At 34.4% G+C, this 16,030-nt stretch overlaps 1 protein-coding gene across 2 annotated transcripts in view; it reads right to left on the bottom strand.

The window, feature by feature from the left end:
* The window catches only part of LOC119084010 (1-phosphatidylinositol 4,5-bisphosphate phosphodiesterase epsilon-1-like), a 140,947-nt gene that overhangs the window by 84,521 nt on the left and 40,396 nt on the right, over positions 1–16,030 (bottom strand). For both annotated transcript variants that reach the window (XM_037193823.1, XM_037193824.1), the window contains one exon: positions 12,735–12,763. The gene's annotated coding sequence lies outside the window, so the exon portion shown is untranslated. The remainder of the gene's footprint in view (positions 1–12,734; positions 12,764–16,030) is intronic.

Raw genomic sequence — 16,030 nt, 5'->3', positions numbered from 1 at the left:
TTCAAACATCGTTGCTGCTTATTATGCAATTTAAATTTGTCTCGTCGTATCCACGTACATGTTGCACAAAACAGAGGAAAAAAAATGCAAATGAAAATTGACTAGAAATTACCAGAAAAATTCCTCTTTCACGAAACGAGCGCATCTGCTACATGTAAATTCAATTTAAATTTGCATCTGCAAACAGTGAGCATGTATAATTCAAATTATGCACCACTTCTTCCTTAACGGTAAGGCAGTCCTATCACAAATGAGTTTGTAAGGCATTATTATTGTTGCATATGTTGGTTGCTACAAAAAAGAATCTCGCTGTTGTATAGGTGTACAGAATCGATTGTAAATTTTTAAATCCATTTATCGAACAGGACATTGAATTGTATTTTCATTAAATGTGTCCCCATGTGTTTGATATAAAAGCAATTTGTTACAAAACGTCGCAGAAAGAAAATGTTTTTCAGAGTTAGCATAGTCCAACAAAGTGGCCGAAGAAGACATATACAGGTGGTTCGTTGTTCATTAGTTGGCACCGCGACGTCAAAGTGAATGGAATAAAAATCTAGCAAAAGAAGTGGTTAAGTATATGAAGTGAAAGATTTTATTTTAATCTGTCGATAGTACTTTGATCAAATGAAGTTATAGATTCGATAACTGCCCTAATGGTATGCGATTGACGGATTTTAGATATTTATATCTACTTTTTCAGTCTATAGGCTTGAGTCAATGAAATCTGTGAAATGATATCGAAACTCAATGGACCGATTCAGTGTGTGCGTAGCTAATTCCATCAATCGACTGAATTGCTTTTTATTCGGAATTTTAAATAATTTATTTTTGCAATTTCTGTTCGTAAAACTTTTGTAATTTCTTAAGGAGCCCTGCAAAGAGGGAGATGATTTAATTAATTCATTTTTTATAATTAATCTTTGTAAAACTCTGAAGAATCTTCGTAAATAAGTTTCTATTACTATCTCGCTAAAACGTATAGTTAGATGGAAATCAATTAAAACCGAGGACGAAACCACAGTTTCACTCCACCACAGTTTCACTCCGTAACTGTTTCTACAAGTTCATAATTATTGTCTTCGAAACCGCTTTATTTCCATTTAATTGAATAAATCTGTTTGTATCGAGAATGTTGCAAAATTTTCGGTTTGTTAATTTAGATAAATAGAATCAACGAAGCGTTTAAATGACAACATTCAATGCCATCAATTTGCATTTAGAAGTGGCAGCTGATACCACAAGCCTGAACTTCAAAGGGTTTGTGTAAAAAGGACGTCCGCATCTTTTTCTGGCCTCTGCCTCTACTCCCTTTACGTATTTCCTGTATGCGTAACATGCCGCATTTTTCCGAGCCTCTCCCCACCTACTTCCAAATGTGGTCGATTCCTAATTTAACTTCAACTTCCTGTAACTAATTTTGATTCCCGTCAATTTATATTTCCGTCCAGGCATGGTCCATCAATAGAAGGAAAGTTAGTTGATTTTTAACTCGATTCGCCACCCAGGAAATATAATTTCGCTTCTAACAAATGAGTAATGCTAATGAAAAAGTATCTCACCGGAAATTGAGTCTAATCACATCTTTCCATGCCGTAACCCATCAGCAAAAATGATCTCCAATTTTTCCCGTACATCCTGCATTTGATTGGTAACATGTATCACTTTACCGTTAAGCATTTTATGAAATGAAAACCAATTTACTTTCAGTGAAACTAATTAATTCATTTTACATTATCAAAGTTACTTGGAACTAACTAACTATGTTGTTCCTTCTAAATTAGACACTTCCTCATGAACCGATGTATCTTTCATTGTGCTCAAATTACTCTTAATTGAGAAAACATTATACACAAACAAAATGCTGTACCTGATTGCGAAAAGCTACAACGACGGCCCCATAACTCAAGTTAAATATAAAACGGGGGGGTTTTTACATCCATTACGATAATAATACAAAAAACCAACAACAACAACAACAACTACTAGCACAACTATCAACTGACATTCAGCGACCCATTTCCACCATTGAATTTTACATGATGAGTTAAAATGGGTGGATTGGGCTTGGGTTGACCTATTTTCAACTCATGGTTTTAGGTACACCCTCATGTAACACTAGTACATGCAATATACTTAACTATACCTACTTTTATAGGCAGACAATGCCAATAATTTATATGGAAATATCCTTACAGTCCCTACGACACATGCATAAATGTATTGGTGTGTAAAGTTTTCTGCTAAATAAGGAAATGTACACCAAATATATCACTTGATATTATGTACATAATAAATATTTTGAAATACCTGAGTGGCCGTACATCATGGCATCGGGTATGTGCATATTTTATTATTATTTCTGGGTGTATAGCAATCAGGGGACAAACTGCAAGGGACTTCATTATAATATCATGTTGAAGTGACACGATGCTTCATAAATTATCAAAAGTCTCTCATAAAAGTTCGTCCTTAAGCCAGCAAAAACCTGCTAACCGAATAGTGCAATGATACCTTTCTCCATCTCTTAAAATTATATGCAATGTACGAAAAGAAGCTATTTTCCACATCACTTTCAACATGTGAAAATGCAAATTAAGTCACTTGAAAGACGACGAAGAAGTTTTTCATGAATCATGATACATGATGGGTTTCGAAAGTTAACGAGTTGGGAATTCGTATAATAAATTCATTGTCGTTGATGGAAGCAACACTTTTACGTTTTGCAGTCTTATGTATATACGAGTTGTTGGTTTCTTTTTCTCTCGAAATATAAATTTTTGTTATGATTCCACAGAGGACTTTAAATTAGTCACTTGGAAAAGTTTTTGGAAAGTCATATCTTGATAACAGGAGCGGCGGGAAACAATACCCCTTCATAATCGATAGACGTATATGACTTCATCATTAAATGAAATCTGTCAATCAATTTGTTTAACGTACCGTCGAGTGCTTGACAAAAAAATCTAGTACTTCATTAGTTTCACTGTACGATTTACTATTATAAGAAGAACACTAGACATAGCTCATCGCTCATTTTTGTCGAAAGCGTTGATGATAACAGATGATAAAGGTCATCGGGTCGTTTTTTTTTTAAATTATGAACCTTTACTGTTGACAAGGAAAATTTCACTTTTTGGTTTGGATCAGTACTTTTTCTAGGCTTCAGCAAGAGAAAAGAAAATAAGGCAGGAGGTGTAGTAACCCCTATACATTGAGAACGAGAGAAGTTCTAATTCTATCGAGAAGACACTATAAAGTCGTATTGAGTAACTTTTATAGTTTCCCGCAACTCCGTTACATTCTTGCCGTACAGTAATTTTTTTATTAATTTGTTAAATTAACGATCATTTCGAATAGTTAGTATCACAGAATATATCCATCCACCACACATGCGAACCAAACACTATTCGGATCCAAGAGTAGTGTGATGTGTGTTACATGGTGGTTATTTATCTCACCCCAGTTAAATGCACAAATTTGGTTACAAATTTCATTGAATATTCAAATACACAAAACTTTCTTCAATCTTTCAATCGAAAGTTTTAATGTTCAGGTAATAAAATTACGATCGAAGTGCTTCTTGAATGGATGTTTGATTGTAAGCGATTAGTAGATTTGATTGTAGTTGTAAATTCAAAAATAAATGTTTACAGCTACCCCACCCCATAGTAAAAATACGATTTTTTCTCTGAGTTGGTTTTTTTTATGATTTTGTTTACAACAGCAAAATATTCCCGTATAACAGTAGAAATAACGGAGAACAAACCATAGAATAATTGTGTTTCTTGTTCTGGTAGTCATAAATTTTAGTTTCATAAAAAAAAGTTTGAAGTGTTTATTTGCCACCATTGTTACACCATATGTGATTGTAGCGCAACCAGAACGCAATTTAATCAGAGGCGAATTATACGTGCAATGATGGTACAATTTTTCTGATTAAAAGTTTTTATTTGTTCATTCTATGTTTTACTGTTTGTACAAACTATTTTTTTTAGAGAAAATTTCCCTCTAGGATCTCTGTACATAATATCAAAACACACCGCCGGTTTGACGTAACTTCCGAACCACATCTCGAAGTATGCAAATACTATCTAAGAAATAGTTATTTGTTCAACGAGAGAAAATTTTGGAAATTGCATTTTGCAGGTGTTAGGGCGTGTTTAAAAAATGTGAAACGTTACTTACCACCACAAATGTGTTAGCTTTCAATTCAGTCAGTGTGTTCATCTTCAGAAAACACGAGTGTAGATCTATCAGAGTTGATAGTCATCGAGGTTCCCAGTCAATAAAGTACTTCCAAATCTATGATATTTTGGCGCGAAATTTGAATTCACTAAGACGTATTCAAATTTTGCGCCAAAATATCATCGATGGGAATACTAAATTGACAGGGAAAATCGATGACTTTTAAAACTCTTAAAAGTACGGTCTAAAAAATAGATTTGTTTCAAATTCATTCTTTGCGGTTCTAGCGTTTTCAAAGTCTTGACGAACGACCTTACTTCTAGTCCCAAGAATTTGTTACCCATGAGCAAGTTAGCAAGTTTGTGCACATACATACCCATATTGATCACCGAGATGATCTCTGAGGTATATGCAATGCTTACTATGCATGGTTAATATTATGAGCGTGTTGAAGTTTACATAGAAGTAAAATTTGCATATAAGTCTCTTTCGAATTCGAATAACTGACCCGCTTCCCTTTTCATTGCATTTTACAGTTTAACCAATTGAATTAGTAAAATTGATTGAAAAGCCAATCTCGAATTGTTACAGATTTTGATAGAAGTTATCTTACAAACTCAAACAATGAATGGTCCGAGGGGTGACGCACTTCCATTTAATCCATTTAATCCATTAAATCCATTTAATCCATTTAATCCATTTAATCCATTTAATCCAAAAAAAAATTTTTAGTTTTACCGAAATAATTAGGCTACCCACCTGAAAAATTTGTAAAGTAATTGCGAAAAATAGATTTGCACGATCACCAGCTCGTTTAAGTACTCGTGAGGTAAAGGAAATTTTTTTTTGTTAAAAATGGTATTAAATTTATTTAATCCATTTAATCCATTTAATCCACTTTACACCAAAAACTCCTAAAAGTGGATTTTTTTCGCTTTTTAACATTGTAGTATGAGTTGTAGTACGTGGTTCGATCAAAATCAACAATTTTTAAGACTTTTACAGTATTTTGTAAATTGAAGTTTTTTCGTATTTAATCCATTTAATCCAATTTTTATTCCATTTAATCCATTAAATCCATTTAATCCATTTAATCCATTAAATCCATTTAATACCATTTAATCCATTTAATCCATTTAATCTAGAAGTGAGTTACCCCTCGGAATGGTCTATCTCCACTCAAGCACTGTTCGGCCTGAACATAAAATCGAATATTAAAATATGCAAAAGCTGTTGAAAGTTTCTGAATTTATCATTTTAACTTTCGAACGTAAAATTCTTAAATAAATTTTTGTAGGTATAACGTTGTTACCACACCAACTGTGCGAGCGATTCAACCAGCAAGTTACTTGATCAAAAGGAAAATTATTTGATTTTTCAATTTACAGAGTTTTCTTTTTTCCAAACACATTTCGTTGCACAATGTTCACCAAAAAAAAATGCGATAAAAATGTTAAGGGTACTCCAAGACTCGACTTTACATTCGAGTGTATTGAGTGTATCTAGTAACTAGTATAAATCGTACATATAAATATCAGCTGTCAACAGAAAAATAAATAACTTCCGACTAGACGGATTTTCGTCAAACAAAATGCCAATTTGTAACACACGATTTTAGGACTCCTGTAAAATTTTTAATTCTTCAATCGGACCAATATCTGCTGATCGAACGAACACGATTTTATCCAGAGAGATCGATTTTTATATTTATAAATATTAATGAGGTTATCTGTCTATGGATGAAATTTGAAAATTCGTATGACCGTGGAACAGACCTATTGAAAAACAAATTATTTTACTAGAGTCCGGAGATCGTGCGCTACACACTAGCTCGAGTATAATGTCGAGTCTTGGACTATCCTTATTGAAAAAAGACGCAAAGCCAAACATTTTTTTGTGTTTATTTCATTGATAAACATAACACATTGAGCGGGACGGGGTATTTTCCGTTACAACGAAAACGATTCCACTCACAGCGATAAAAGCCAACGATAAAATTCAACACGGCGGTGATTCGGGATTATATTTAATTTCGATAACGTATATATTCCCCACATTCATAACTCAATTTCCAAAGACTTTTATGCTTCTTCTTCTTTATTCAAAGTTCGTTCAAGTTCAATTTGCTTTCTTCTAATTCTTTTAGTTATAAATTATTTTTGAAAAGTCAAATCGGTAGCGTGTAATTGTGTACACACACATTCCGTTGTTGTATTGTTATAGTGCTCTTATTTCGCCTTTATTCTCAATCAACTTTTCCATGCATGCCGTGACTACGTAAATTTTTTTTGAGAAAATGGGTATTTATACCTTGCCCTCTAATGCTCTTGCTGATTCAAATAAATGTTATGTAAAAAAATGTTCTGTTTATATAAGCACTGGATACATTTATCGTGTATCGTACATATGCAGTACTCAGTACATAATGTGCTGGCACTTTTTTTTCTTCGTTCTTTCTGCTTAGTACCCACACAATGTAAATGCTCCCGTACAAGAATATATCGATCGCATTTATTTGTAATGTTTCGTATGTGGGACTTTAATATTCCAGCAACATGGATTTCACATTGTGTCCCACAATACATTTGGCGTGTCTATATATATGTATATGGATGTTGTGTGTACACATTGTACAAACTTGGCATAATGGGTACTCTAGCATTTAAATATGCGTATACACATTCATATGACGATCATATCAAGGTTTTTACATGAACATCCACCTCTCCATATCTTTGCCTGAGCATTTATATAAGCGAGCAACTTATATTTACCCACCCATAAAATGCAATTTATATCCCATATGCATGCCACCAATGTCCTCACTAAATTAGGTATGCAATAGAGATACAGTGCTTGAGGTACTATTCAATGCATACTTGTTACATAAACCGTATTGTAGTGATTAGTTTATTGTTACTGTCATTGATATGCGTTGCATGTCTTAAAGACATTGCACTGATAATGTAAAATGTAGCGGAGAGATGGAACGAACAATGACAGTAACGATTACAGAAAAGGTCCTAAACATTGGATGAAAGCTGATAGTATCCGATTTAGAGTTCATTTTCCATTTAGTGTCAGCTAGCAGAAAATGGATTTAATTGGAAAATGTGTTTTGTGAATGTGTGTGTGTGTGTATGGTGAGGTGTTGTATCCACCTAATGGAAACAATTCTTTTGTTCAACTATATATGGCTCTTTAGTGTCGCAGAGTGAAACAACGGTTAGAGACGGTGGTTTGCGGACTGAAATGGTTTAATTAATTAATGGATGCAGCTTATTTGCCGTGTTGCATTTGCTATGGCGCGAAATTTGAATTTTATTCGCGTAAACAAAGTTCTGCGTTAAATCTGACTTACGACTCAAGTATGATGGGAAATAATGGTAAGGATGCTCTTATCGAGCTTGAATGTGAGCTTTGTCCCTGGTTACTGGCACGGGAATATCGCTAAGAATGGAAGCACCAGCTCACAGCGATATTTTCTGTGATGGCAAGCAACTTAAAATTATTTTTGTAAGAAAATTAAACCGACAAATGACTTTTAAGATGTGGCAATAATGCACAAACCACTTGCTTGATTAAGATGTTATGTGAGAGCCCAAGAAGTCATTGCACTTCAGACAAAGATTGAGCTTTTGGTATCTTTTCAGAAAGAGTATAGAGCTCAAACTCAAACTGCTATTATGCCGTGCAGGGTAATCCAATTTCCAAAAGTTCATTATTTATGGATGGATGGCAAGTGTCATTTTCTTTTCTGCTAAAGAAAATGACGTTGATTTATGTCGAGTGAAAATTGTCATGGTGTGATCAGATGAACAATCGTACAGCAATGAAAAATCCATTGTTAATTGACTTTAAAAAGTAACAAAAGCACCAGCGACACACGAAATCGACGGATATTGTCATATGAACTATAATTGAACGAAAATATAGAGAACGTGCTCCCTCGGTGAAATTGGTTTGATAAAACTCAATTTACCTTAATCGTAACAATAAGCAACATACAATAATCGCAAATTGCACTTCAAAACAGAAATGAGAAAGTGTAAAACGTAATTGAAAATTGGTCCATAAGACGCCGGTGACAAGCTGTTAAACAAATAAACAAAATCAATTTACAAGAAATGTTCAGTAATTTATTGTTCCAATAAGAACACAATTTAACTGTGTAACGCTGCGAAGAGAAAGATATGAACTAAGCCATTCCGTTATACAGACGAATTATATATCTACAGACTAACCACCATCTATACAATTAATTTACACTCCCTTTGTGATAGACAATCCGATTTCAATTTGACATGCGGTTAGCAAATGGGGCCTGTTCTTCCTTTGATATATCTCCCAGATGATGGGGTACGGGGAATTCGATGGATTTGTTATGTTGGAAAATTTGTTTCACACATTTTCCGTTCGTCGTACCAATCAGAAGAAGCTAAAGTTGGAATGTTTTTCTTTTCTCTTGTACTATCCTTGCGAGGTGCTAATGGAGTTAAGTGGTAGCAAACTGTAGTTTAATTGATTGTTGGTGTCGTTGCGTCATCTGACAACAGGAAAATAAAATTTCTTTAAAATTTCTCATTTTTTAATCATTTTCTGTAGTTTCTTCTATGAAGAGGATGCATTGAGAGGTGACTCCGTCGTCTTAAGGACCTTTTTAGTTAGATGGTTTTTTATAAAATTGAACCGTGACCAAAAGTTTGGAATTTGTAAATTTTTTGTGCGGAATTTTCGGAAATTATATTCCCGAAAATAGTCCCTGCCTGACAAAAGAATGTATTTTAACCTTAATTAATGTAGAAGATGGTTTATAAAGCACAAAGTGGTTCTTCAAAATCAAGGAATACTGTTATTTTACAGTCCTTATGACCAAGGAGACAGACTGTACGGTAAATTTTATGGAAGTGAAACTAGTGAGTGTTGAGATCAGCCAGTCGAAATAGTGTATCACTAGTGGAAAATTTGTACGGTTGTCAATTCTCTTTTTTTTGTTTATTTTGGTTATCGATCCCGCGTTTTAACTTGGCTACGACAAAAGATTCGGTCAGTGCCATAACCAGCCTTCAGACTTTAGACAGTCCTTTGTGGGGGGGGACCCAAATGTCCAAAAAATACACTTTTGTATAGGAAATTAAAGAAATCCAATTCAGAAGGTGCAGTGCCCCTTGCTGAAAATGTTGTTGAAATTTTCATGATTAACCAGTCCACGGACATGTAATATATCCACATTTCGTACACTTGTTGCACGCGTATCCACCAAAAAGCCAATCAAATAAAAACGAGCCATCAGAACAGTCGGAGCGTTTGCTGCGACTGAGCCCCGTACAAACCCGTATATCTATTGCGTACGTGACCCTAGTGCGTCTGTCACCCTACTTTGACCGTAAGCCTATTGCGCCGGTTAATGTAGTTAAAGTAAAATTATTATGTAATATGTACATCTTACAAATTGCGCATAGCGCAATTACGAAGCCCCGTACGACGTTCCTTTCAAATGAAACAAAAATTACGAAAAACGGATGAAATTTGCTCGAGTTATATGTGAAATACACATAGGGCCCTAGTAGTGGCCTTAGTCCAAGGCCCCAATTTTAATTTTTTTTTCAACAACATTCTATTCGGCCTTTGATTACCTTCCAAATGAAACAAAAATTACGAAAAACGGATGAAATTTACTCGAGTTATATGTGAAATACACATAGGGCCCTAGTAGCATTTCACTTCTAAGGCCCTAACTCACGGTCCACTCACCCGATTTTAAAAAACTTTTTTTTCCTGGATTGGTTTTGACAATACCTATCATTTGCCGTGTCATTTACATTTCCATCGTTTATTTTGCCATAAATATCACCAAAAGACCTTAAATCACTTAGGTGGCCCGCCTCACTATTTCGACTATCTTTCAGGGAAAAATTTTTTTTTGAAATCGGATTTGATTTACTCAAGATATCGACGTGACAGACGGACAGACGGACAGACAAAATTTTTATTGCAGATTCGTCATCTATGAACATAGGCAAACACTTTGCCCTTACCGTCAGCTTCGAATTCCATCAATTACACACGGCATCGTAATCCTATAAGCCCCTTTGTACTTCGTACGGGGCTAAAAACCCTTTGTGAATTTGCTGCTTTATGTAGCGAGTATATTTCCAATTTCCTATCACAAATGATTTAAAATGTAAACTTTACATTGTAAAGTCCTAAAATGCGTTTTTAATTAGTGCATTAGTCCATTTTTTGTTTGAACCGATAATTTGCAATTTATAAAAAATGAAAAAAAAAATTGACGTTCATGCAAACAATAATTACAGCAGTAGATTATCACACATATCATTTAAGATTGTTAAATGTAAACTCTATCAACAGCCACCAACATCATTTCGTTATTTCTATTACATGGCATTTGCTTCGTTCAATAAAATTTATGACTATAGTTCGTCAGAAATGAATAAACTTTCATTCAATCTTAGTGAAACTTTCACGTTGGTTGGTTCTCGCACTAAACCAGGACTTTGGATATTTTTTTTAAATTTTAAAATTGAATAAAAATGTTACAAAAGAACCAAGCCCAGCGTTTGTAGGGAAATTATTTCCTGGAATGTTCGAAAGTTTTCTGAAATTTAATTTTTTGGGGAAATTTGAGATTTTATTGAGTTAATCATTTCGCTGATTCATGATCAACTACAACTTTAAAATTATATATCCGATCCAGTTGGAGTAATTTGTCCCAAAAATGTATTAAAATTACTTGTCGAGAAAAGATAAAATACTTGGCAACGGGCAAATGGTAAAAAACGGTACTTCTTGTTCACAAACCTAAATGACCAAACAAAGTAGTTAAAATTGTTGCTTAATTGTGGTCACTTTGAATGTGCTTCCAAGAAAATATGGACGAAATAATTCGTATTACATCTTGTACAAAAAACCAAACGCACGGACCACGTATACCGACCACATACGAGTTAATTTAATTAGAGAAAAATAAATATTTTCAAAGATAATTTCCATAAAATGGATAATTGAAAATGTGCATGAACTGTAGTGGTTGTTGGTCTCATATCTCTCATATATGGTCAATTATCGGGGAAAAACTATTTCTGACTCTAAACTTTTCGCATAAATTTACGTTGCATCGATGCCATACATTGAAACGTTTTTCGGAAACGTTGCGGGATAACTTTTCCAGTGAAATTATCTGGATTTACCGAGGACATTTTTTTTTAGCTTACTGATAAAAATGACAATGAACATGATAAATAGTATATTACTACACAAGGGAAGGAATTTGATATTTCGTATACTCATCGTGAAACGAAATATCAAATTATTTCCCGAGTGTAGTATAACGTTTTCCTTTACGAAGAAGGGAAAGACTTCCCCTAGGGACGGAAAGTCCTGTTTCCCTCCCTAGTAAAGGAAAATAGATTAGGGGATGTTCAATAAAATGTAATGGGTCTCACAAGTTTGGTCTAATTTTGATCTTTTGCGTGACGAATAGTTTTTTTTTATAAATGTTGTATTGTTTCGGTGGTGCTCCGAACATTGAGATGATTGTTTTTATGCAAGGTCTGAGGTTGAAATCTCGTTAAGGCGCGTACAATAAAAATTTCAATTTGTTTTCTAGTGTTCTGCAATTTTTTCATGGGCGCCATTTTATTTTGTACACAAAATCTTCATTTTTGTACATAAAGTGCTTCGTACAAGGAAAAGGTAAAGTATTTTTTGTGATATTTTAAACAAGGATAAAATGGAACTTCTTATTTTGTTAATTGTGTAGCTCAAGCCGAAGGCAAGGAATGGAACCAGACAAGGCAATAGTTATTTTCATTATAAGGAGAGAAACCACGAAATTACATGTACTGCAGTATACGTGTGAATTCGTATGCCGAGAGAATTATTTTGCATAAGTATGTATGTTTCGTCGAGACACAACATACACGTATGCAAAAATAATTCTCGTGGGATACGAATTCACACACATATTGTGATTGAGTGTGTTCTCTCCATATGATGAACACAATTTTATATGCTTTATGAAACGAAAAACCGAAGAAACTAAAAGAGCAAAAGAAAGTGAGAGAGTTAGCTCCACCTTCGTATACATCTATTCAAAACAGGTCGCATGCGAGTAAAACATCATCTATATCCCTAGACCTGTTTACAAGGTCTCCTCAGAGAGAACTGTTTTCGTATCATGAAGCATGTAAAATCCATAGTTCTAAACAATTACGTAAGTTATTTTAATCGTTAAGCCCTCGGGAAATGAGTTTTAACGCTCATGTCAATGACTCATTTTCTGGGGGAAAGTAAGTAAACCACTTTAAGAACAAATGCCAGTTTAAACGATAAAACTTGCGAAAATCTAAAATTTATGAAGCATTTACGTTGCTTAGCCATCATTCCCTCTATTAAATATTTAATTTTGCACAGAAAAACAAAAACAAAATAAAATTGTTTCTACGTTTCGCAAGAGTGTAGTGTATACCTTAATACCTGCTCTTAATTTGAGTTATCTAGTAAATACATATGGTTGAGCTTACCTTGTGGATATTTAGCTGTTCACTTTTCACTGAAAATGTAAAGAGAAAAGATTGAAATTAGTTACAATTGTTTGCTGAAAGCTTAATCATAAATTTATATGAAAAAAACAATTTACAATTTACATAGGGTATTATGATTCGACCGATTACTGATTCATCAGACCAAAAAAAAATGGGTAGATGAAAGAGCATTTTAACCCCGTTTCGGTGAGAAATTCAAAAGTTTTTGATGTTTGCTTAGGGAACAATAAATTTTAATCAGCCATGGTTGAAGTTAATGAAAATGAAAAGTTTGTAAAACTACGGATGCTTTGTCGCCTAACCTGGTGCACAAAAGTGTTTAAAAAGTTAGCGGTGAATTTATCAATACTATTCAAATCAACTTTGGTCTAGAATTGAAAACTTTGAACTCGATTAAAGTATACGATTGCCAGCTGTTTCTATTGTTCTCAATTTGAACCTAGATTCCAAAGTTCTGATTTTCAACAGAAACCAAGTTCAATCAAAGCTCCATTTAAGTACGGTTGATTTGTGTGTAAAGTTTGGTCGTTGTACTGTTCTGATTCAAGTAATATTTATCCTCTGTACTGGTTTCGAGACACCGTTTTCTCGACGATTGAAAATTCATGTGTGGGCTATTATTGCACATTGAAAACTTTAAATAAAATATTAAGCGTCCAACGTCAGTATAGCATCGATAATATAATTGTAGCGAGAATGACGGAAAATACAGGCCATATGCAACAAGTTGACAAGAAACTTGGAAATTGTAAGTTAAAATGATAAGTTATGCATTCAAAAGCTATTATTGTGGCACGATATCGAATTCAATGTAAAGAGAAGGTGGACATTATTTGACCAACAAGTTGTCATTTTAAATTGTAAACGAAATAAGTGGGTTCGGCGTAATAACTACAGTCATTCTAAACGGTCGACTCACGCAACAGACCGTTTCATGATAAGAAAACTTTGCAGAAGTGGAATAGGAATTGAGCACATTTAATTCCAAGTGCGCTAGCTTCGCTGTTTTTGTTTCTACTTCGAGATCCTTTCATTAGAGACTGTTCACAAATAACGCCCTCTGAAGGTGTTCAACAAAACGTGACCACTTCGTGTCAATATTGACTCATTTTGCGCCCTTCGTCACAGTTTTTTTCGTCACCGTTGAGCGAAACGTATTTGGTGTTGAATACCGCTTCTCCCAACAATACTTTTCCTGGTAAGTCGTGCAAAAGCTCTCCACCTAACTTTCATTTAATATCAACCGATTCAATAAGCTTTGCTGGGTTTATAAAAGTGACGATTGTCAGTCTACAGGAAGGAAACCTCGCACAACCAGCTCAATTTCGTAGTGGTAAGCAGACGTGTTAACCATTACCTCATTCGGTGTCTCAATTTCGTTGCCATTCGCAACGTAATGATTCTGGGAGGAAAGAAGTACTAGTCATCGAACACTGTTTTTCGCACTATCAACATGATACAGCATGCTTCATGTATACGTACGTGCAAACTATAAAATTGAATGTCACGTTTTCACGGGATTATTGGATCCAGCCAAGCGCGAGGCAGAAAGGACTCATGAAAATCGTGTCACAGTATTTACTCATTTTCAGCGTTTGCTACGTGCACTTTATAGGTCGATTACGTTGGATGTGAGGGAAGTAATGCATTACGTCCCTTATCATTTCTTAGATACGCACAAGTGTGAATTGAAGCAACAAGCTTTAAAAACCGTTATTTTTGAGCAGTGTAGAGTGTGAGTGTGCTTACTCGTATTTCCTCGGCAACCGTTTACTCTATGACAGCATTTACCCGAATCAATTAACCCGCGACTTAACCCGAAAGCTGAACGTTTCTCCCTACTTTTCCTGTAAAAAATTGCAGTCGTTCGTCACGTTCTCCACTGACCTATTAACACATTCCGCCCCAAGGCAAATAAAACTCGTCGCTCGTCGTGTTAGTCCAAAAATAAATTGGGCAGATCGTATTTCAACAAGTTGCCTCTCTGTATGCTATGCAATGTTCTACAGTCATTCCATCCAAAGTTTTAGAGACTAATTAACGATGAGGTAACCCACTCGTGTTATACGAGAAAAAAAAAACTTTTGAAATTGAATCATGCAATCATTTCTATGTGTATTAACATCAATTTAAATAAATAGAAAAAGTTGGAGAGAAACTCAACCAAAAATACGAATCCATAACAAAATCCGCTTAAGGACATAAAAATGGAGTAGCAAACAACCACATGTTTGGGTGGATTGGGTTGATATTATTGTTGCTAAGAAAGAATCAATTACAATTTTATATGAATGTTTTCATGTTTATGGCTGGTGATACCGCACCACACGCATAGTAGTACATCATGTTTATAAAGCATTGAATGTTATAGTGTACTGTACGTGTGTACAATGTACATTGTATATAACTGTTCGTCAACTGGATGTTTTTTTGTGTTATAAAATTAATTTTCAAAAGGTTAAAATATCATCTATTTTCATTTCTCTACAATTTTTTGTTCGTTCGTATTTACAACGTTATAGGCATATGTGGCATAAAATGAGCATGTATCGAACCAAGCATTATGAATAATAAATGTTGACCTTTTTCTATTTAGATAATGTGAACAAATATTCTCTGTATACATGCGTTACATACCCCGTGTAAATACATATCCGTCCGATATGTATTACAGGGTGACAATATTACGATAACAAAGAAAAAAGAATAATGTCACCGACAATATTCAAACATTTTAATACTAGCTTTGGGTGTATTATAGGGTGGATCGACCTTATCAACTCGAAAATCCACACCTTGACAGATTCGTGGCGTACCAAGACGCATCTAGCTGCATCATTTTGGAATTCTACTACTTTTGAGAACTGCACAGATGCTCCAGAATCATTTGTCCAACTTTTTCTAAATTTTCCCGAAATTTCCCAAAAATCCTTTTTTTCTCGAAAAATATGGGAAAATCTAGGAGAAATTAGGAAAATGTTTTCCCAAAAATAGCTTCGACTTTCCCTCATCTCTCAAATGATATAACTCCATCTATTTGTAGTGACATTAAAATGGTAGCATTTGGAGACCAAATATGTCTTAAACTCTTTGCCCACTCGCAAAATCCAGTTGTTGAGGAAACAAACGTTTTACAACAGTTATTTACTCTCTGGTGGAACGAAAATTTTGTTGTTTGTGGAAGTATGTTGAGAATTATGGCTAAGAAACACTTGGAGAAATCATGATCATGATTGCAATTAAAGACATTTTCCGGGGGGTGTTTAAATTGTAGT

This window comes from Bradysia coprophila, unplaced genomic scaffold (assembly GCF_014529535.1).
Source record: "Bradysia coprophila strain Holo2 unplaced genomic scaffold, BU_Bcop_v1 contig_732, whole genome shotgun sequence".
NCBI lineage: Eukaryota > Metazoa > Arthropoda > Insecta > Diptera > Sciaridae > Bradysia > Bradysia coprophila.
The sequence above is the reverse complement of the archived record's forward strand: the minus strand, read 5'-3'. Positions and strand labels throughout refer to the sequence as shown.